We start from the raw sequence: 20556 nt of genomic DNA on the forward strand, positions 1-20556 counted from the left end.
AACATTTATTTAACAAAAGGAATGTTTCAGTGCTAAATACGTTGAAAGGACTTCAAACTAACGTAATTATAAATTATTATCAAAAATTCCATGCCCTTCTTTTTTTTTCTTATCCTTAAATTTAAGTTTTGAAAAGTTTAATTTTTTCAACAAAGTTACGAACGCAAAGATTGAGATCTTCAAATCGTCTGTCGAATTTTAAATGAGCATACGTAAGAGAATAGAGCAGTTCCAAGCACTGCGCTTAGTTTTGAAAGACACAAATAAGATACACGATAGAAAATGCAGTAAGACATCCAATTTATCTTGCAAATTTTAGTGAGAACTCCTCTTGTCCATAAAGCAAATTGATATTGTAAACTGTTTCATCTCAATACTCTTACCAGTAAAGAAAAAAACAGCTTCTGCAAGCCAGTGTTTCAGCAGATTAGTAGGCATAGAAGGTAAGAAGGTAAATAAACAAGCTCATTCACAAAACCCAAAGAAAAAAATTATCCTTCATGAATGCTCAAAAGACCTGAAAAAAACCTTACCGTCAAATCCATTGTTACCAAGCCAGTGATTGGTGACGTCATCATCTTAACATTCTTACACAAACGTGGATAGACGCCACCTTGTTGCTCAATGAAATCATTTAAATCTTTAGAGGGAAATTCCATCGAACTTCTGCAACGAAAAATTAAACGGAACAAATCAGCGATTCCCAGAAAGTAGTTCATCCACGGATTAAAAATGAAGTTCTAAAGTATACTCTTCAATTATAACACACAAGCAACTTAGCACTAATTAGTATTTAGAAGCTACAACTACGTACATAAATGTGATGACAAATCAGTTAAGATACTAAACTATTGTTGCCTAAGATTGGAGGTTCAATCCCAGTTGTATCCTTAAGTATACTCTTCAATTATAACACATAAGCAACTAAGCACTAATTGGTATTTAGATGCTACAACTAAGTACATAAATCTGATAGCAAATCAGTTAAGATACTAAACTATTGTTGAGTAAGAATGGGGGTTCAATCCTAGTTGTGGCCTGAAGCCTATCCAACTTCAGATCGATAGGTACCAGCTCGTTTAGGGAGTAAACGCAGCCAACGCGTAGTTCTGAATCACACAGCAACCACATGAAATTACGGAGCCTCAATCCGTGTGCCTTCCTTGGCTAACAACTAGCGGTTTTGGGAGTACTTTATCTACGTAAGTACTAGTTAAAAATACATTGAACTGAAATCACAATAATTTTTTAAGCAAACCTTGTGTTTAAATATAGAAATTAATAAAAGTGAACTTGAAAACAATGGTTTTGATACAATGAAGGATAGTTTCTACTTTTACAATTAACCATTTGGATAAATCAATTCATCTGGACCTGCTGCTTTTATGGCAGGGGAAACCATTATTTTACATAATGATTATAAAACAACAGCTACATGCTAAGAACTGTTCTTAAAATGCTGCACTTTTTGCGATAATGTTTTGGAACTCTGTTACATAACAATAATTTCGTCCATTAAGTCAAGAAGAATGAAAAATATCTGATGTGAATGACATTAAATGAAAAGTTTTGCTATTAATAATTGAGATTAATAAAATGTTACGGATACTCACAAAGTTGCAAGCGCGATGCATTAAAACAAGTCTCTGCAGTGTATTAAAAGAAGAAAAAAAAATTGCATTAAATAACTGTCTTATCGATTAATTTGGCGGTAGATGTCGTATAATAGAAATTGTTCTCTTACAAATGTTACGCTAAATTACCGTATGTTTTAAGTCCAATATATAAGAATTGATTAATTTAATGGTGATGCTAATACAATTCATACAGTAATCGTGCGGTATCATACTTTGTACTATAACGTACTTCGGATCTCACTTATTTACCCCAAGTCCAATCGCATATGCTTGATTATTTGTGATAGTATTTCCCCGGTAGTAAAACATTTTTAGAATTGCTTCTAGTATGAATCATTAATTTTATAATCGTTACTGTGAACAGCGTTACTGTTACCTAAGTAGTAAAATAAACCTAACAATATACCTAAGCAGTAAAATACACAATACTAACTATATTTTAATAGTCAGTCATTAATTGTAAATTTCGGAACATATTATTTAATGGATGAAGATAAATATAATATTATTTTGGGCGTAGTATCTAATGCAGAACTGTTACTTTATAACTGTAAGCGTAAGGGGAATTAAGAAACAGCTTGTACACCTAGAAAAACTACTTTATAATAACTTATTTTCATTTGTAAGCTATTGTGCAAGTGAAAAGGTCTGATGTTACTTGCATCAGATCTCTTTTGTCAACCCTAGTCTTTTTTGATGAATTTATAATTTGGCAACAATATTTAAGAAACAGCCTCATGGTAACAATAAAATTTTTCAAAATAGTAACAATAAAACTGTTGTTATTACCAACGATCGTGTCTAATACATCTTCTAAATAGTCAGTTATTGCTTTCATAGGACATAATATATGCTAATATTACATTAATCATCATTATCTTAACATGATATATCTTTTATCTGCTCCAGTTCTCTTGAGCGAATTTGACGCCATTAACCTTGTATTATTGATTCATCAGTGAAATATTATTTAAAAAAACTATTTTCTTACGTAAACCGGTTACTTTATACCTGTTATCACAAAAAACGTGTAAGACTAATGCATTCTGTAAAAATTTAAATTTTTTTTTTTATCTTAACTACTTAACTATACTATGTCAGATGGTCAATTATTGTGAAGCCTGTAATGTGCCATCACTTAAATTAGATCTCTTTTAATTCTCTTCTGTCTTCTTGAACGACTTCGATTAATAGCAGTGACATATAATTTTAAAAATAATTTTCTAACATAGAATGATTACATTAAACCTGTTATCGGAAACACTGTTCACGTATAGTAAAAATACCTAATCTTAACTACACTTTATTAGACAATCATTAATTGTAAAACCCATAATATGTTATCGATTAAATCAGATCTATTTTATTTATCCATAATCCTCTTGAATGAAATTGTTGTCACAAACTTGCACGGTTATTTTATAAAAATTTCTGACAAAGAACGATTACTTAATACCCGTTACCCTGAACAGCCCTCACGTCTAGTGCATCTTGTAAAAAATACTTAATCTTAACTACACTTTATTAGACAGTCATTAATTGTAAAACCCATAATATACTATCACTTACATGAGATCTCTTTTATTTGCTCCATTTCTCTTGACTGAACGTTGCAATTTTTGCTAGCAGCAACATTTTCAGAAGCGGCTCAATATTATGTCTCTTATAATAACGCTCCTTAACTGTAACTTTCTTCATTCTCATTTACAGCGTCATTAAGAGTTAAACGAAGAAACTCCAAAAGGAGATTTATGACCGGAAGCTTTTATCGCTAATGAACCGTTGCCACGAGGGAGCGACAAATTAGAGGAAATGAAAACAAAGGTTGTACTCTGCACCCCTTAATTGTTCCTAAAAGCAAGGTGAGATGCCTGCTAAGTTCCACTAAAGTTTTGTTCTTTCCTCTAAAATGTATATTTTTCTGCAAGAGGCCTGCTTTTATTTCGCCTGAAAATTCAAGGCTGTTCCAGCAGACTCATGGCAAAAATATCCACGCACACCATACTGTGAAATCACATTAGCAAAATATGTATTATGATATTTAGCGCTGAAATATAATGAAAATTCGCAGACTTCACTTACTTTCTTTTCACGTTAAGTACTTCTGGATTTATTTTGTGTCATGATTTTATTCGCTAAACTAAATTGAATGAACCTATTATGGAAGCAGATTTATGATTCAAATTCCATATTATTTGGTGATAACTTTTTTACACCATTTGTTCTCAAAATATATATAAACAATACAGTGATCAATAAAATGCTTGATGGATCTTAATTTTCTATATGTATTAATAATAATCAGCTATAATTTAATGAATAACCTTTGAAATAACGTGCGTAATTTTGTTAAATGCTTCTGTATTTATTTGGGTCATGATTCATTCTGTTTGTTAATCTAAATTGAAAAATTTATTTCTGGCATCAGATTTACTATTCAAATTTCGTAGTTCTATTCGCCTTGAAACATGTGGGGAAATCATAATGATGTAAAGGAATAAAATAATAGGTAACTAAAAGCAATTTCAATTTGAATAATTTTTTTCTGATAAAAAGTTGATTTATTCTATGATTCCAAAAGGTACAAATCTCTGATGGCGATAAGTTCATTAAAAATCTTTCCTGGGATTATGCCATTATTATATTTACAGTCGTCGTTCAAAGCATTTTTAAACTGAAAGAGAGTTTTATAAAAAAAGAGCATTTAAGAGGATATTAAATATAATATTTGGTGATTAAAAATTAAACAAATTTAAGAGTTATTTTTCTCAACAGCACAAAAAATTCTTCTGAGTCTGACTTAAGAATATAAAAAGCTGCATTATAAACTGAGCTCTTGATTACGTAGTGCCATTAATAAAGCGCGCAATTACACTATGTTTTGAATGATATAACAATTAAAAAAAAATATTTAATTTACAGACCAGCCAACTTTCTTCGGTTTTTGTAAACATTTATTCCAGTTGTTTATGTTTTAATGTATTATTTTTTATTCGTTTAAAATTACTTTTCACACTAGTACATAAAGATAATTTAAAAGTATACATGCACGCCAGCTAGTTGCAGCTCATTCGTGGTGAAACTTTTAAAATGCTGGCAAAATTACGAAAAATTCTGAAAGCTTTGGGTTTTACAGGGTATCCGTGAAACCTGGAAAGTCATGAAAAATCATGGAAAGTCATGAATTTCGGTATTGAACAAATTTGTCATGAAATGCCATGATTTTAACTACTTTTTTTTTAAAAAATCATTTAAGGACATGGATTTAGGTAGCCGAAAAATCTCATTTTCAAAATGAAACTTATCCCCCTGATTTCATGAATATCTGAATTTGTAACAAAATCCCCACCCACAGTTCTATTTGATTAAAATATAAAATATTTTTATCGTGTTCTTTAAAAATTAAGGTGTTCTTTCAAAAAATGAAAGAAAAAACATTTCTGGAGCGGATTATCTTTTAAACTTCTGTGATTTCAGAATTTTTGTTACTATTTATTTTATTAGTTTAAAATTTCAACTGAAGCAAGCCAGTCATTAGCGAATTTTTTTCTTCCGAAGTGAGAACAGAAAATTCAGGAGCATTTCTTTCCTTTGCGATGAGCAAGAAAAATATCTTTGAAATGTAAATTTTGCAGAAAAAGAAGAAAAAAATATTTGCTTTTGCATTTTTTTCAGCTATTTTATTGCTTCAACTCTTTCTTTGCTCTGTTTTTTTTATATTTAAAATCTATAAATATGAAGATGCAGAGTATAAGAGTTTTGTTTATACCTATCATTTCAATGAATGTTGTTAAAATGCTTTTTTAAATTTATTGTTGCGTTTTTTTCGGAGAAAATAGTGACTTCGTTAAGTCATGAAAAATTCTTGGAATTAGTCATGAATTTGAAAATCTAAAATGTAGCAGATACCCTGGTTTCAAATGTCTACCACTGAATAAAATATTTTTCAAAAAGTGTATTAGTTGGCAGGCCTGTATTTGAAAAAAGAAATTAAATTATTAAAACGAATGATGCTAGCAATATCTTGCAGTTTACCTAGAGCAAATGCATTTCAGTTCTCAAAACTAAGTACCCTTCAAACTTTTAAAAGTCTATGAAAATGAATCGGCTGTCCGAATTGACGGCTGCGTTAAAATAAAGAAAAGAAAGATAAAAAAAGCTTTGATAATCTACACTTTTCACACCATAAATAGAGTTTTCAAACACAGTCATTCAGAAGGTGATTTTTCAATCTACTGAATAACCCAACTACTCATTTTGGTCCCCCAAAACAGGAAATCGTGCCATTACGTGGGGTGAGGACCCACTTTACATGGCGTCACTGAGTAGAGTTCACCGGAAATGAAGGGTTATGTGCCTCTCCCTTCTATCCCTGGGGAGAGGCTCAAGAGCAAAAAGGATGGAGAAGCTGAAGATGAAAAAGAATGCTTTCGTATTAGTTGCGGAACATTGGGTAAAAAGGTTGAAATGACCTCTCCTTATTTCTGCTTTGATTGAATGCCTCTGAAGATCATCACGCTATCGATCTTTTAGGTGTAGGTGGAACAGAAGTTTGTTCTGGAATAGTTTTTCGTCCAGAAATTCTAGGACCTGCACTGTAAAAAATTCCTGATCAAATTATGGCATAAAATGCCAGCAATTTGGATGCATCATCCGTAAAATCCATTTTGTCGACAAATCTATTTTTATCGTTAAATACTATAACACAATTTTTACCGTAATATTTATTTCATTAGAGTGATTTATGGATTTTGCTGTAATTATTACTGTAAAAATTACGGTACATGCATAATAATAACAGTAAAATCCTTGAATCTCTCTAATTAAATTAATACTGCTGTAAAAATTACATCAGGATTTTTAATTTGTAACATGGTCCGGTAAAAATAGATTTTACAGTAAAAAGTACTAGCACCTCAAATGTCGGGGCTTTTTACCGTCATTTAGTTCCAGAATTTTTTACAGTTTGCCCTAAAATTGATGGAAATTATTTAAAGATGTGAAAACGCCAAACAGCTCGGAAAATGTTTAGGGAAAAAGGATATTTTTTTCAATATTTACCTCAAAATACTTTCAGGTCGTCTACTTACGGAAATGGAATTATAATGTGGTGTATTTGAACATTATAATAATATAGGATTCTTCCTCGAGGTCTCTGTCTTTTTGTAAAATACGACTTTTTAGCAAATGATAAGCTATTTTTTTGTCTAAATTTGGTACATTTTTAAAAGTTACTTATGACTGTTAGGTTTGAAAAACGCTTGACAATTTACTCATTGCTTTTCATGAACAGGGAGCAAAATGTCATTATGAAAAAAAAAAGACCATCAAGACTATGTTGGTCCATCAATGGAAAACCATAAAAAATTTTGACTTGGGTGGAGAAGGGTCTTCAAAACCATCTAAAATATGTGGGTGTTTATTTGGTATCATTATCATCAACAAAGCAAGTTATCATCATTAACTTACTTAGTTGACAATAATTGTTCCCCAACAATACTTTTTTGTCCAGAATAACTGTTTATAATCAGCATATATACATGGTTTCTCACAGACGCAATAACGAAATTATAATTCAGAAAGAACTTAACGAAGCTACTTCGACAGTCTAATATGAAATACCATCTAATTTCACTAAAATTTTTGCCGGTGACATTTTATTCTTCACACGATGGACCTTAATTTCTTTTCCACAGTTCTTCTCCATAATATTTGCAGTTCCTCAAATATTTCCATAATATTTGGCTGTTTTAGGTACTTCCTCAATTATTTATTTTATTAATGTAAGCATTAATTACTTGGAAGAGAAGCATGAAATTTTGATAAGATATACTTAGATACAATTTAGAAAAAGCTAAAAATTATAAGCTTCGAAGCTCACGTGTGTCTTCAAAAATAACATAAGACATGGGAAAAAACGATCAAAATAACCCCGATGGTGCTTCAAGTGTAAAATTAAAGACATAATTATAATGAAAGTTTACATATGAGGGATACCTTCGGAATAAAGTAGTTCTACATTTAGTTGTACTTATCATTAATTAAATCTGTTTTTTAGATATCTATCGTATAATATTTTAGGCTACGAAGTATAAGCAGTAGCATTGGTTAATAAGTATATAACAATATGTTTAAGATAAATGGTTCTTACACTTCATTTTTATTTCTTTCTGTTTTTGACTATTTATTTTGACCATTTATAATTGATCTAAATGCAAAGATAATAGTTTGTGGAAACGATAGATTTAATCTAATGGTCCAGTAGGTTTGATTTTTTTAAATTCTTAATAAATAAATTTTGTATAAAAATGCCAGTACTGAAAACAGATTGTATTATATTTTAACTGAAATTTTAAATAAAGTTTATAATTCGAAGAATCGGAACTTTCAAACCTTAACCTTTCTTCTAAATACAATATAGATTAAATATTCTCAAGGAATGCTGAATACAATATTGATAATTTAGATATTTATTAAAACACAACCTAGAAGAAAGAGTATCTGCAACTTTGACAATATTCTTTTGCTTTTGTTGATATTTAAATACATTACGATACTTTTAAATCACATAGATTAAGCACTTGAATATTGGTAAATTTAGATATTTATTGAACATTAACTCCGACGAAGAAGCTTCGACAGCTTTAACGATATTTCTTCAGTTTTTGGCGATACTTATTTCAATACACTCCGATACGTTGATATCACATAAATTAAATACTTGCATAAATTTCAAGCCGTTTTTTTTATTTCATTAGCATTATCACATTTGGAATTCCGATAATAATTTAATTTATGAAATGTATATTTTCATTGATTAGTTTTGCCTAAATTTCTGTATTAAATATATTATTAGCTAAGAGCATTAAATTAGAAAAAAAGAGTTCCTTGCATAGAGAAAAGCTTTTACTGCAGATAGCATTCTAAGACAAAAGCAATCAGTGTTTGCTGTGGCTCCCTTCGGTGTACTTTGGCGATGGCGCAGCAGGGGACAACAGCAAGAATTCTATCAAAGCAAAGTGAGCCAAATGCTTGATGAAAACCATAGTATTAACTTCACGGAAGCAAAACATTTTATTTCAGTAGTTTTTCTAACCGAGCATCATTTATCACAATTTATTTTCTATGTTTATATCTTGCAGTTTTGCGCGAATAATTTTGTGACGAAAACTTAATTGACTGCTTTACTTTTTAGAGGCAAAAGTGTCTTTTTTTAAAAAAAAATTACATTGCATTAAAAGATGAATCAACCAGTAAAAAATAAAATAAATTAAGAAGAATATAATCTAAATATATTTTTGTCAGACCTAAAAACTAAACACATCGGGTGCATCAGTTTCAAAAAACGCGGGAGAAATTTTCCATGGTAATAAGAATTTATTAAGGAAATGGCACGGGCCATTTTTATCGTTCTAAGTCAGATAAAAATTCAATTATTTTCTCCTTTTCAGAATATATTAGAAACACATTGTAAATTAGAATCGCATTGTACTTTTTTGCTTAATTCATTTTATTCTTTTTACTTTTGTGTTTGTTAACTTTGTTTTGCTGGTGAAGAATACTATTTGCACATTTTAAGAAACAATTCTTACAAGCATAGGCAACAGTACAAAGTTTAAACTGAAGAAGCACTCTAGATTGTTGGAAAATGATTGAAATTTAGAATGGTCATTAATCCCTACTGTCTCTTACATGGTAAAAAATATTTATTTGTAGTAGTTAGAAAACAATTGAATTTCTTTTGGCTCTTCAGTCTAAAACCACATTTATAATTTGAGCATACTAGCATATTAAAAGTAATAAAGAGTGAATAAACCAGTTATAACTGCTCATCTGTGAGTGAAAACAATTTACATATTTAAATCCCTTCCTGACCTATGTAAATAGAATTTATTGTACTACTTTAGCGGAATAGAAATTATCTTTCACAGAAACTTCAACTTTTTTGGCAGAATATATTGAATTTCGACTGGTATTCTATGTCTGATAGCAATGCAAGTATGTATAAATTATTCCTGACCGTAACTCAAGAAAATTATTGTCATTTTTATGATTAAATAGAAGTTATAGTCTGTAAAAATCCCATTCATTTTCCCAGCTACTGAGGAAATAAAGTGTGATTGTATTACTATAATGAATTAAATTGCAAGTTTCAATCGTTTTCTGAACATTTGCCGCAGAACTTAATGCCCTATTGCCTAATATATATTATCGTAATCAGAAATTTTTACTATTTTTCGACTAGCTAAAGTGATCAAATTTTACTGGAATTTTGTATGTGTTGTCAATATAAGCTCCAAAGATTTCTTAGCCACTAATATATCTATCTATCTATAATATCTAATTCGCACATAATCAATCTATCTATAATAATTCGCACTTAATATATTTATCTATCTATAATAATTCGCACAAAATATATCTATCTATCTATCTATAATAATTCGTACATAATGTATCTATCTATAATAGTTCGCACATAATATATCTATCTATCTATAATAATTCGCACATAATATATCTATCTATAATAATTCGCACATAATCTATCTATCTATAATAATTCGCACATAATATAGATATATATCTATCTATAATAATTCACACATAATGACTATATCCGCCATATTTTCTTCAAAGAATTTTTTTTGTAAATTTGAATTTCAACTAGTTATAGAGTTTAAATTTTTACCAGGAGTTTCAGTTCCTAATGAAAATGCATGCAACAATTGCTTCCTGGATGTTGAAAAATAAGTTTATCACTAAATGGAATTCATGGTATACTGAAATTTTGAGAACATTTTCATTACTTAAATTTCATCTTGAGCTATGTTCCTAATTCCAATATAGGGTAGAATTGTTATAAAATTGGTACAAGCAAAATGCTTCGTAAAAATTTCGACCACTTTCCCTAAATGAACTTTCAGACTAAAACGTAGAACATACTGAATAGAAAATTATGTTTTAAAATGTAGTAAGAAAAGAGAAAGAGCTTCTGTTCTTGTCGGACCAGAAACTAAAAACATAATCCGTACTACATTTTTGTAGTGAATTAATATCCCCACCAAAACTCTTCCACATTAATCGAAATTGCATATTGCGTACTTCGTTTTCTGTCTGTCAAAAACGGAGAAATTTTTTTTTGCTATTTAGTTCGTTTTAAAAAAAATTAAATTTTAAAAAATTTTTTTTTTTTGTTATTTATGAAAGCTGTTAAGACAATTTAGTTTAAATATATCAGATATTTAGAAACATTTCGGTTAGATGGCGACAGGTGAATTTTGATATTGTCTTTACAACTAGTTTCGATCTCTTCTTATTATTTACTAGTTCTTGGATATGACAAAAATTTTAAATTGAAACTAATCTTTCAAATTTTCTAAGAGATTGGTCTCACTACAGTTACACTTAGTTAATGACCTCACAATTATTATTAATTAATTTGGAAAAAAAAACTGTCATTTTAATTTGAAATTGATGACCTTCCAAATAATTCAAATTTTCGAACATAATTTATTAAATAAGTTTAGAATAATTATTTTTCCGTATCATAATTAATTTGTTGTGCGATGCAAGATTCAATCTGCCCTTTTACTTCCTCTGTACATAATTTGGTTAACTTTTCGAGGATGATTAAAATGTTATCTATTTTAATAATTAACCAACTTTTTCTATAAAAAAAAAAATCATTTTTGCGGAAATAATTTCTCTTTTTTTTTCTCTTTTTAAAAACGCTTTTATAATAAGTTTGATTTTAAGTAAAATCGTAATTACTTTCCTTCTACTTTAAATTAATTAGAGGGTCAATCTCTTACAAATTTATAGTTTTATAATTATTTATTAAAATTGTGAGATGGAAGTGAATTGTATGATTTTTGAAGAGTTTTCCTCGTCTGAAAGTTAATTATATCGAAGTAATCCCATTATTAAGGTAATAATATATTTATGTGATTTTTTTTTCGAATAAGGGCAAAGTTTGCTGGTTTTGGAGAACAAATTCTATTGATAAGAAGCCTTTCATATGGCGGTAAAATAAGAAATTGGGCAACATCATACTGTATGAAATTAATTTACTGAGCCCGAAACAAAAAATAGTATGTCCCTATAACTTTCAATCTCATGAACGAATTTTCACTTATTGATCTGCAAACTTAATAATTTGACTAAAACACTATTTTAAAGATTTTATTTCAAGTTACAAAATCAAAATTTCTTATAAAATTTTACGAAACATAATTAAATTTCATAAAAATGCGCAATTTAGAATGCACATTTTTCCTTAAAAAGGAAAAAAAACAATTTTGAACAAAGATAAATAGTTTCTCTTTTCCGGCATATGTTTGCATTATAAAATTTATTTTCACATTGAAAATAAAATTCGGTAAAATTATTAGTATCGCTTTAAACACCTTAAGGAACTGTCGATGATATTTCTTAATAATAAAGTTCATGAATATTTCAAAATTCACAAGCAAACTAAAACTTGCTGTCAACGATACTTTTAGCTTGAGGGTCACATAAAACTTACGACACTTGATAAATTATGAAAGATTCATGCAGCATACTGTATGAACATTTCAGTAATATTCATCGATCCTCAAAAGCATCAGTAATATGCACCGATCCTTAAATTGTTCAATTAGATTGATGTCTAAATTGAGGAAGTTGCCTTGCGAATGCTTGGTGCTGCCATCTATCCGTGGGAGTATGAGTCAAGAGGTACTTTCATCCTTGCAGTATTCTCTTGCGACTAAACGAAATGCTTACCTTCCTGACCTAATTCTCAAAAGATCTATGACTTGCAAGCTTGGATGGTCAAAGTGTCATTAGAAACAGCAACCCTTTTTTTTCCAAAATAAATAAATAAATGCTGATTGTGAAAGGAATAAATCCCTCTGAATATCCGTCAGTCAGTGCTCACTGTGGTAGAAATGAGTTGAATGTGAATTAATCCGTTATGCCAATATGCTCATTCCCAAATTTTTTGGAGTTAAAAAAATATTGTTGGTGCATCCGAATCTTGTAAATGAATAGTGTCTACTTAGCTACAAGAGTATAAATATTTAAAGATTTTACAAATATTGGTTAAATTTCATGAAAATATTCTGATTAAAATAGCACCTTCTTCAATGAAACTAATTATTTGATAAAAAAAAAAACTATTTTTAAACTACGTTTCTTGTTTCAAATAAAAAATCGAGTAGCGTCTCTTTGAACACCTTGAAGAAATTTCGATAATAATTCTGAATTTTATTTTGAGACTTTTTCTTAATATTAAGTTCATAAATAATTCAAAATTCTCAAGCAAACTTAAAATCGTCGCCAACAAAATTTTAGTTTCTGTGTCACATAAAACACACGACGTTAAGTAAATTATGAAAGATTCATACGGCACACCGTCTAAAGATTTCAGTCATATGCACCGATTCTGAAGAACTTTTTTAACTTCATCGCTATTTTTCAATTCCAAAGGGAAAATGCCGAATATGAGAGGGAAAAAATAAAAGAAATGTAGGGAAAAAACTCCAGCGTGTTCGAGAGAGAAGGAGACGACAAAATTCTCTCATCCATAATTCCAGAGTGTCTTACTGCTTGTTAAAGGGGAAATAGTGCTGCCTTTTCAGTTACAGTAAATCCTTAGAGGACATTTTCTTTTACAGGAAATGGTAAATTTCTGGAGAATTCAGCGGAAGCAAAGCAGTTGTCAGCGGAAAGATAAAGAACAGGAAGTATAAAATTTATTTTTATTTTTTTTTGTTTCCTGTAAGAAATCCAATATATTTTTTTTTAACAGGAAACAGTTTGGAATACAGGGTCTTTACATACAAAAGCATTTCCTGTTTTTTTAATGTTATTAAAGGATTACTGTATTGTCAGAAGAAATGTACTTTGTTATAGTGATATAAGGAATGTATATTCAAGCATAAGGAATGTGTTGGCATGTGAAGAGAAATTCATATCAAAATTAATGACATAATAATGAATGTTATAAGCTTAGTTTATTTCCAGAATCATCTGGCTGGCTCATTGAAAAATGCAAACTAAGCTGAACTGGAATTTCAAATTCAATGAATGAAAACTGAATGTTAGCTTGAAGTATTATGCAGAGCTGGTTAATGCTAAAAGAGTTGCAATATTATATTGTTACATAATGAACAACGTTGAAAGCGTATTTTTATACCTCCAGCTAACAGTAGCATGTAAGAAATATTAACTAAATTGAATTGGAATTTAAATTGAATCGATTGAAAACTGAAAGGGAAATAAACATTTAGAGCATTCTGAACCATGAAAAACTTAAATTGCATCTTGAAAAAGACCTCCTCAATGCTTTAAAAGAGGATTTATAAACAAAATGATGACAAAGAGATCAATGATAAGAGTTTGGATTGCTTCAAACAGACATTATAAAAGTCTGAAAAGGAGACATCATAAAAGAAAGACAAGACAAATCAGCATAAAAGAAAGAATAAAATTTAGTCTAAACCAAAATTTTATTTGAATCGATCGACCACTGAAGCGACATGAGTTAAGAGTTGGGACAAAATATTGACTCAATTGAAATTTGACAAAGAATCGATTGAAAACTTAATGCTAGGTTTGTTAATAATTAAGACGATTCAAAGCCAAACAAATCTAAATGTGCAACTTAGATCAAACCACATATGTACTTTTAAAGAAGAATTCGTGTTGAAAATAATATCATGATGATTGATGACAAAAGTTTAGTTTGATTCCGATGTAGAAAGCAACATCAGTTTAGCTTTCCTAGGGACAAAATACTGACAGAACTGAAATTTCACATTTAAGTGATTGAAAACTGAATGTTAAGATAGTTAATTATTGAAAATATCCAAAGCCTAATAAAACTTAATCTACAACTAGACTAAAACCACATTTGCAATTTTAAGGAGGAATTCGTGTCTAAGATAATAGCATAATGACTGATGACATATGTTCAGTTTGTTTCAGATGTAGAAAGTGGCATCAGTTTGGAGTCCCAGAAACAAAATATTGAAAAATCTTCATCTGTATTTCGGTTAAGTCCAGCTTGTGCAAAAAGTACTTAAAAATTAATTCAAATTAATTTTCTTCTTCAAAAATAATTCTTGTTTGCTTAAAACTCATGTTTAATAAGGCTTTTTAATAAAATACATTCAATAGATTTTTGTTGTTTTCTATTTGCTTGATAACAATGTAACAAGGCAGATGTCTATGTTAAAGTTCTTAACCTAATCACATTCATTAGACCATTTAAAAATACTATAAGTTCACAACATGTAAAAATATATATTTATTGGACTTTATTTTAGCTTAATTTAAATGTTTTAATGCAATTCTTTTAATACAGTTTTAACCCTGAAAAAAAATTCACTGACCTTATATTATTGACTCTATGAGGTCGCATGTCTACCATCAGTATCAGAAGTTTTTGTAGTTTCAGTCGTACATATGCTGTTAGCAACAGTTAATCCAACATCGTACAACAGTTAAAGATAGTAATTTCCTCAATATAACGAAAAGTAACTCATAGTTCTTTTCAGCAATGAATTTCTCTAAAACGTAGAACTTTTTGTTAATTTGGTGTATCCATATTTTGATGAGTATTTATCACAATTAAGTTACAGAGGTTCAATAGGAGACATTCAACGTTAATTTATCATGAAGCTAATCCATGTATTTTCTGAACTCCTTAGATACCTTTAAAGCTCTTAGACGCTAAGAATTTCCACCTATCTGCTGCATGTTATATTTTGTAAACCAAAAATTATACTGAAAATAACAGTATAGGTAAAGATAAGCAATCCAAGTAAATCAAATAAAACTGTATTTGTAACCTCAAAATAACCATCACAAGTACTTATCATAAGTAAGTTATAGTATTTGTAACCTCAAAATAACCATCACAAGTACTTATCATAAGTAAGTTATAGTGATTCATTATTAGACATTCAACATTAACTTATAATGAAGCTTATCCAGAGATTTTCTGAACTGCTTAAATACATTTAGAACGTTTTATATGATTTTACCTATCTGCTGCTGTGTGTTATATTTTGCAAACCAAAAATTATACCGAAAATAACAGTGTATAGGTAAAAATAAACAATCCAAGTAAAACAAATAAAGTTGTTATTTGCTACAACAAAATAACCAAGTACCGTTTTAAAAAGAGATGATTCTTCATTAGATACCCATGATTAATTTATCGCTAAGCAATTCAATGTATTTATGAAGCTGTTGCTTAAATGGCATTCATTAGTGGTACGTCGATGATAATTTAGTGGCCCGCCGCCATTATTGAAATAGTAGTTTAATTAAAAAAAGTGGAAAAGGTCGTAGAATAGTAAATATTTTAGAAACTAGTGTAAAATTCTTGGCTGACATGCTTATGTGTTAGATATATGTAAGATTGAGAAATCATAATTTATTTATTATTTATAAGTAATAAAACACTGTACAGATTATTTAAGTCAAATAATGCAAAACAATCGCAAGCTAAAACACGTTTTTAGTTTAGAAATTTGAAGATTCTATGAAAATTACAACTATAATTATTTCATATGATCCTGTTATAGCGTTGCTTCAGTAAAGCAAATGTATAATAATGTCGAACTATACATTTAGTTTTTAATAATAACCATTCTTTCCTAACGTTTTCCTCCTCAAAATTAATATTTTACCTGTTCCGTACAACAACAAAGATACATAAAATAAATTTATTCTACTTAGAAATATCATAAAAATTCATAAAATCATGGAAATTGGAATATAATTATAACCAACTCGAAAATTTTCTCTTTTCTGATTATAAATTGTTTGATTAAATTGTGTTAGGTAACATAAGTGTGACACGTGGAATTGTTTCGAATTTTTCTATGTTGAATTTCCGTGTCAGATGTTGAAGACCCCTAGTTTAGACGCAATATTAATCTACAATTATAATAATAATTACAGAAACGGTGAATAATCAGCACAAATTTCTGGTAAAGTATGAAGTTATGAGCATATNTATATATTGGATTTTATTTTAGCCAAATTTAAATGTTCTAATGCAATTCTTTTAATACAGTTTTATCCATGAAAAAGAAACAATTTCACTGACCATATATTATTGATTCTGTGAGGTCGTATGTCTACCATCAGTCTCCGAAGATTTTGTAGTTTCAGTCGCACATAAGCTGTTAGCAACAGTTAATCCAACGTCATACAGCCATTGAAGATAGTAATTTCCTCAACTTGACGAAAAGTAACTCATAGTTCTTCTCAGCAACGAATTTCTCTAAAACGTAGAACTTTTTGTTAATTTTTTGTAACCATATTTTGATGAGTATTTATCACAAATAAGTCATTGTGGTTCATTGAGAGACATTCAATATTAATTTATCATGAAGCTAATCCATGTAGTTTCTGAACTCTTTAGATACCTTTAAAGCTTTTAGACTGTCAGAATTTCCACCTATCTGCTGAATTTTATATTTTTTAAACCAAAAATTATACCGAAAATAACAATGTAGGTAAAGATAAGCAATCCGAGTAAAACAAATAAAACTGTATTTGTAACCTCGAAATAACCATCACAAGTACTTATCACAAGTAAGTTATAGTGATTCATTATTAGACATTCAACATTAACTTATAATGAAGCTTATCCAGATACTTTCTGAACTGCTTAGATACATTTAGAATGCTTTAGATACTTCTACCAATCTGCTGCATGTTATATTTTGTAAGCCAAAAATTATACCGAAAACAACAGTGTAGGTAAAGATAAGCAATCCGAGTAAAATAAATAAAACTGTATTTGTAACCTCAAAATTGCCATCACAAGTACTTATCATAAGTAAGTTACAGCGATTCACTATCAGACATTCCATATTAACTTATAATAAAGCTTATGCAGATATTTTCTGAACTGCTTAGATACATTTAGAACTTTTTAGATGCTTAGCAGTTTCGACCTATCTGCTGCATGTTATATTTTGTAAACCAAAAATTATACCAAAAACCACAGTGTAGGTAAAAATAAGCAATTCAAGTAAAACAAATAAAACTGCATTTGTTGCCACAAAATGTATCGTTAAAAAAATATAAGATGATTCTTCATTAGATACCCATGATTAATTTATCACTAATCAATTCAATGTATTTATGAAGCTGTTATATAAAGGGCATTCATCAGTGGTACTTCGATGATAATTTAGTGGCCCGCCGCTATTATTAAAATAGAAGTTTGATAAAAAAAAAAGTGAAAAAGGTCGTAGAATAGTAAGTATTTTAGAAACTAGTGCAAATTCTTGGCTGACATGATTATGTGCTGTATATATATATATAAGATTGATGAATCATAATTTATTTATTATTTATAAATAATAAAACACTGTACAGATTATTTAAGTCAAATAATGCAAAACAATCGCAAGCTAAAACACGTTTTTAGTTTAGAAATTCGAAGATTCTATGAAAATTACACTATAATTATTTCATATGATCCTGCTATAGCGTTGCTTCGGTAAAGCAAATGTATAATAATGTCGAACTACACATTTAGTTTTTAATAATAACCATTCTTTCCTAACGTTTTCCTCTTCAAAATTAATATTTTACCTGTTCCATACAACAACAAAGATACATAAAATAAATTTATTCTACTTAGAAATATCATAAAAATTCATAAAATCATGGAAATTGGAATATAATTATAACCAACTCGAAAATTTTCTCTTTTCTGATTATAAATTGTTTGATTAAATTGTGTTATGTAACATAAGTGTGACACGTGGAATTGTTTCGAATTTTTCTATGTTGAATTTCCGTGTCAGATGTTGAAGACCCCTAGTTTAGACGCAATATTAATCTACAATTATAATAATAATTACAGAAACGGTGAATAATCAGCACAAATTTCTGGTAAAGTATGAAGTTATGAGCATATATCATACGATAAAAACATGTTCTAAAGATAAAAAAAATTGAATACATGGCATCGTATTGGTATATTTATTACCACGAAATCAGCCATTACGTTTATCTTTACTGCGATGTGATGACTCATTATTAGATTTGCTTTATTAATAAATCAAAAATTATTTGTCTGAACTGCTGAGATATTTAGTAAATCAAAAATTGCGAAGACAATAACGGACGCGATTAAGATAAACAAATCGAATTTCCTTTCAAACAGTTGGATTTATGATCTAGCTTTGTTCTCACAAAATCAATCTAACTACCATATGAACCGACCCATTCTTAGAGGCAATCTGATCTCATTATAAACCTGGTTATCTCATTTCTATAGCCTGAATGTCCAGCAGTTTATAGCGCCATATCCCCACCTCTACCGTGGTGTCATTCATCCTCGTATCTCGACCCCGGCGACAAACTATGCCCCACTAATTGCACTTACCCGGGTAGAACCAAATGAATCGCTTTAACGGGGTACAACGGCCGTCTGCACTTCCTAAATTCTGATTACGTGGTACGATTTCATTATAAGTTAATTGCGGAAAGGAGTCCCCGACGCGTCTCTTAGCTACAAGATGAATGGTAGAATCCTGGATGTAATAGTTTTTGGGAACATAATTATCTATTACTAACACAATAATAGTAATGTTTGAGAGATACAGCCACATGATTAAGTCTTTAACGATGAAGCTTTTAGTACATATATGTACTAAAAGCAAATATATTGTAGAAATGGTATTAATTTGTTTAGGGAAAAAGTTTTTTAGAAAAAATCACTCTAATTTTTACGACACCATTGATGATTAATTAATTCTGGCAATCGGTACTAATTGAAGTAAAATTTAATCTATGTATTATAGAATCAATATTAATGTAGAAATTCATTTAAGAGAAATGAACTGTAGTATTTTTGAAGCCAAGGATGTTTAATTAATTCTAGTAGTAGACACTACTGCTGTAATGGTAATTGTTTTAGTTTTAATAGGTACCAAATGTAAAAATATAGGTATAAAGAATACATTGGAATATTTAGTACTTCTTAAATCAGCACCAATGCAGTATTGTTTTAATCTCGATCTAGATATTATAAAGCGGTGTTTCACGGCCACTTCAAAATTGATAAGAACTAGAGATAGCAGCCTTTTGACTTCCAGCAAGAGCATCTTTCCAAATGATACTGAATATAGTAAATCTGTAATTTGATGTGATAAATTAATAAAAACGTGTTTTATTTTATCTAAAAGCGTAAAGCTACAAGGGCAAAAAATAATTATTAGTTAAAAAAAATTTTTTTTTAGCTTTATTTGCTGTTTAGGACACAGTTAGGGTTACAGTACTACTGTTCAGTACCGATTTATTGATTGTTTACTTCTTGTTTTCACCCCGTATGAAGAACGTATAGTATAGAACACCTAGTATGGATATAAAATATTAAGGGGTGGAAGAAAAGAGAACATTTCAGAGCAAAATTATGCTTTTAAGTAACTGCTCATCTGCAAGTACATAAAATCCATAATGTATGATAAAAACGCAACGAAAAAAGGAAAAGTAAATGGAAAATGGATTTTTAAATTTAAAGAATTTATTAAAAATTTCAAAACTTAAGAAATATTAAAACCTTAAAAAATTAAAATTAATTGATTAAAAATGAGAAAAATAGCAGCGAAAAGATCTTTCATCATTTTACATTGATCACATCAGCAAAAAATAGTGCTTTGTGATATTATATTATCGTAACCAAAAAAAAAATTGCTAATGCATTAGTGTGAGTATCAATAAAAAATTAGACCGATTTGTTACAATAATTTAATGAAGTAAAAATATCACGAAATTGAAAAAAAAACACAAGAGAGAACATTTAGAGGGAGAAGAGAGAATGATGTCCTACCTTTCTTTCACCCCCCTTTCTCTGTGTGTGTATATATATATATATATATATATATATATATATATA

At 29.2% G+C, this 20556-nt stretch overlaps 1 long non-coding RNA gene across 1 annotated transcript in view; it reads right to left on the reverse strand.

Moving 5' to 3' along the window:
* Nucleotides 1–285: 285 nt before the first annotated feature.
* The window catches only part of LOC139425584 (uncharacterized), a 114388-nt gene continuing 94117 nt past the window's right edge, over nucleotides 286–20556 (reverse strand). Inside the window, exon 3 of the long non-coding RNA XR_011636787.1 lies at nucleotides 286–666. This is a non-coding gene — a long non-coding RNA (uncharacterized lncRNA). The remainder of the gene's footprint in view (nucleotides 667–20556) is intronic.

This window comes from Parasteatoda tepidariorum, chromosome 5, assembly GCF_043381705.1.
Source record: "Parasteatoda tepidariorum isolate YZ-2023 chromosome 5, CAS_Ptep_4.0, whole genome shotgun sequence".
In the NCBI taxonomy this organism is placed as follows: domain Eukaryota; kingdom Metazoa; phylum Arthropoda; class Arachnida; order Araneae; family Theridiidae; genus Parasteatoda; species Parasteatoda tepidariorum.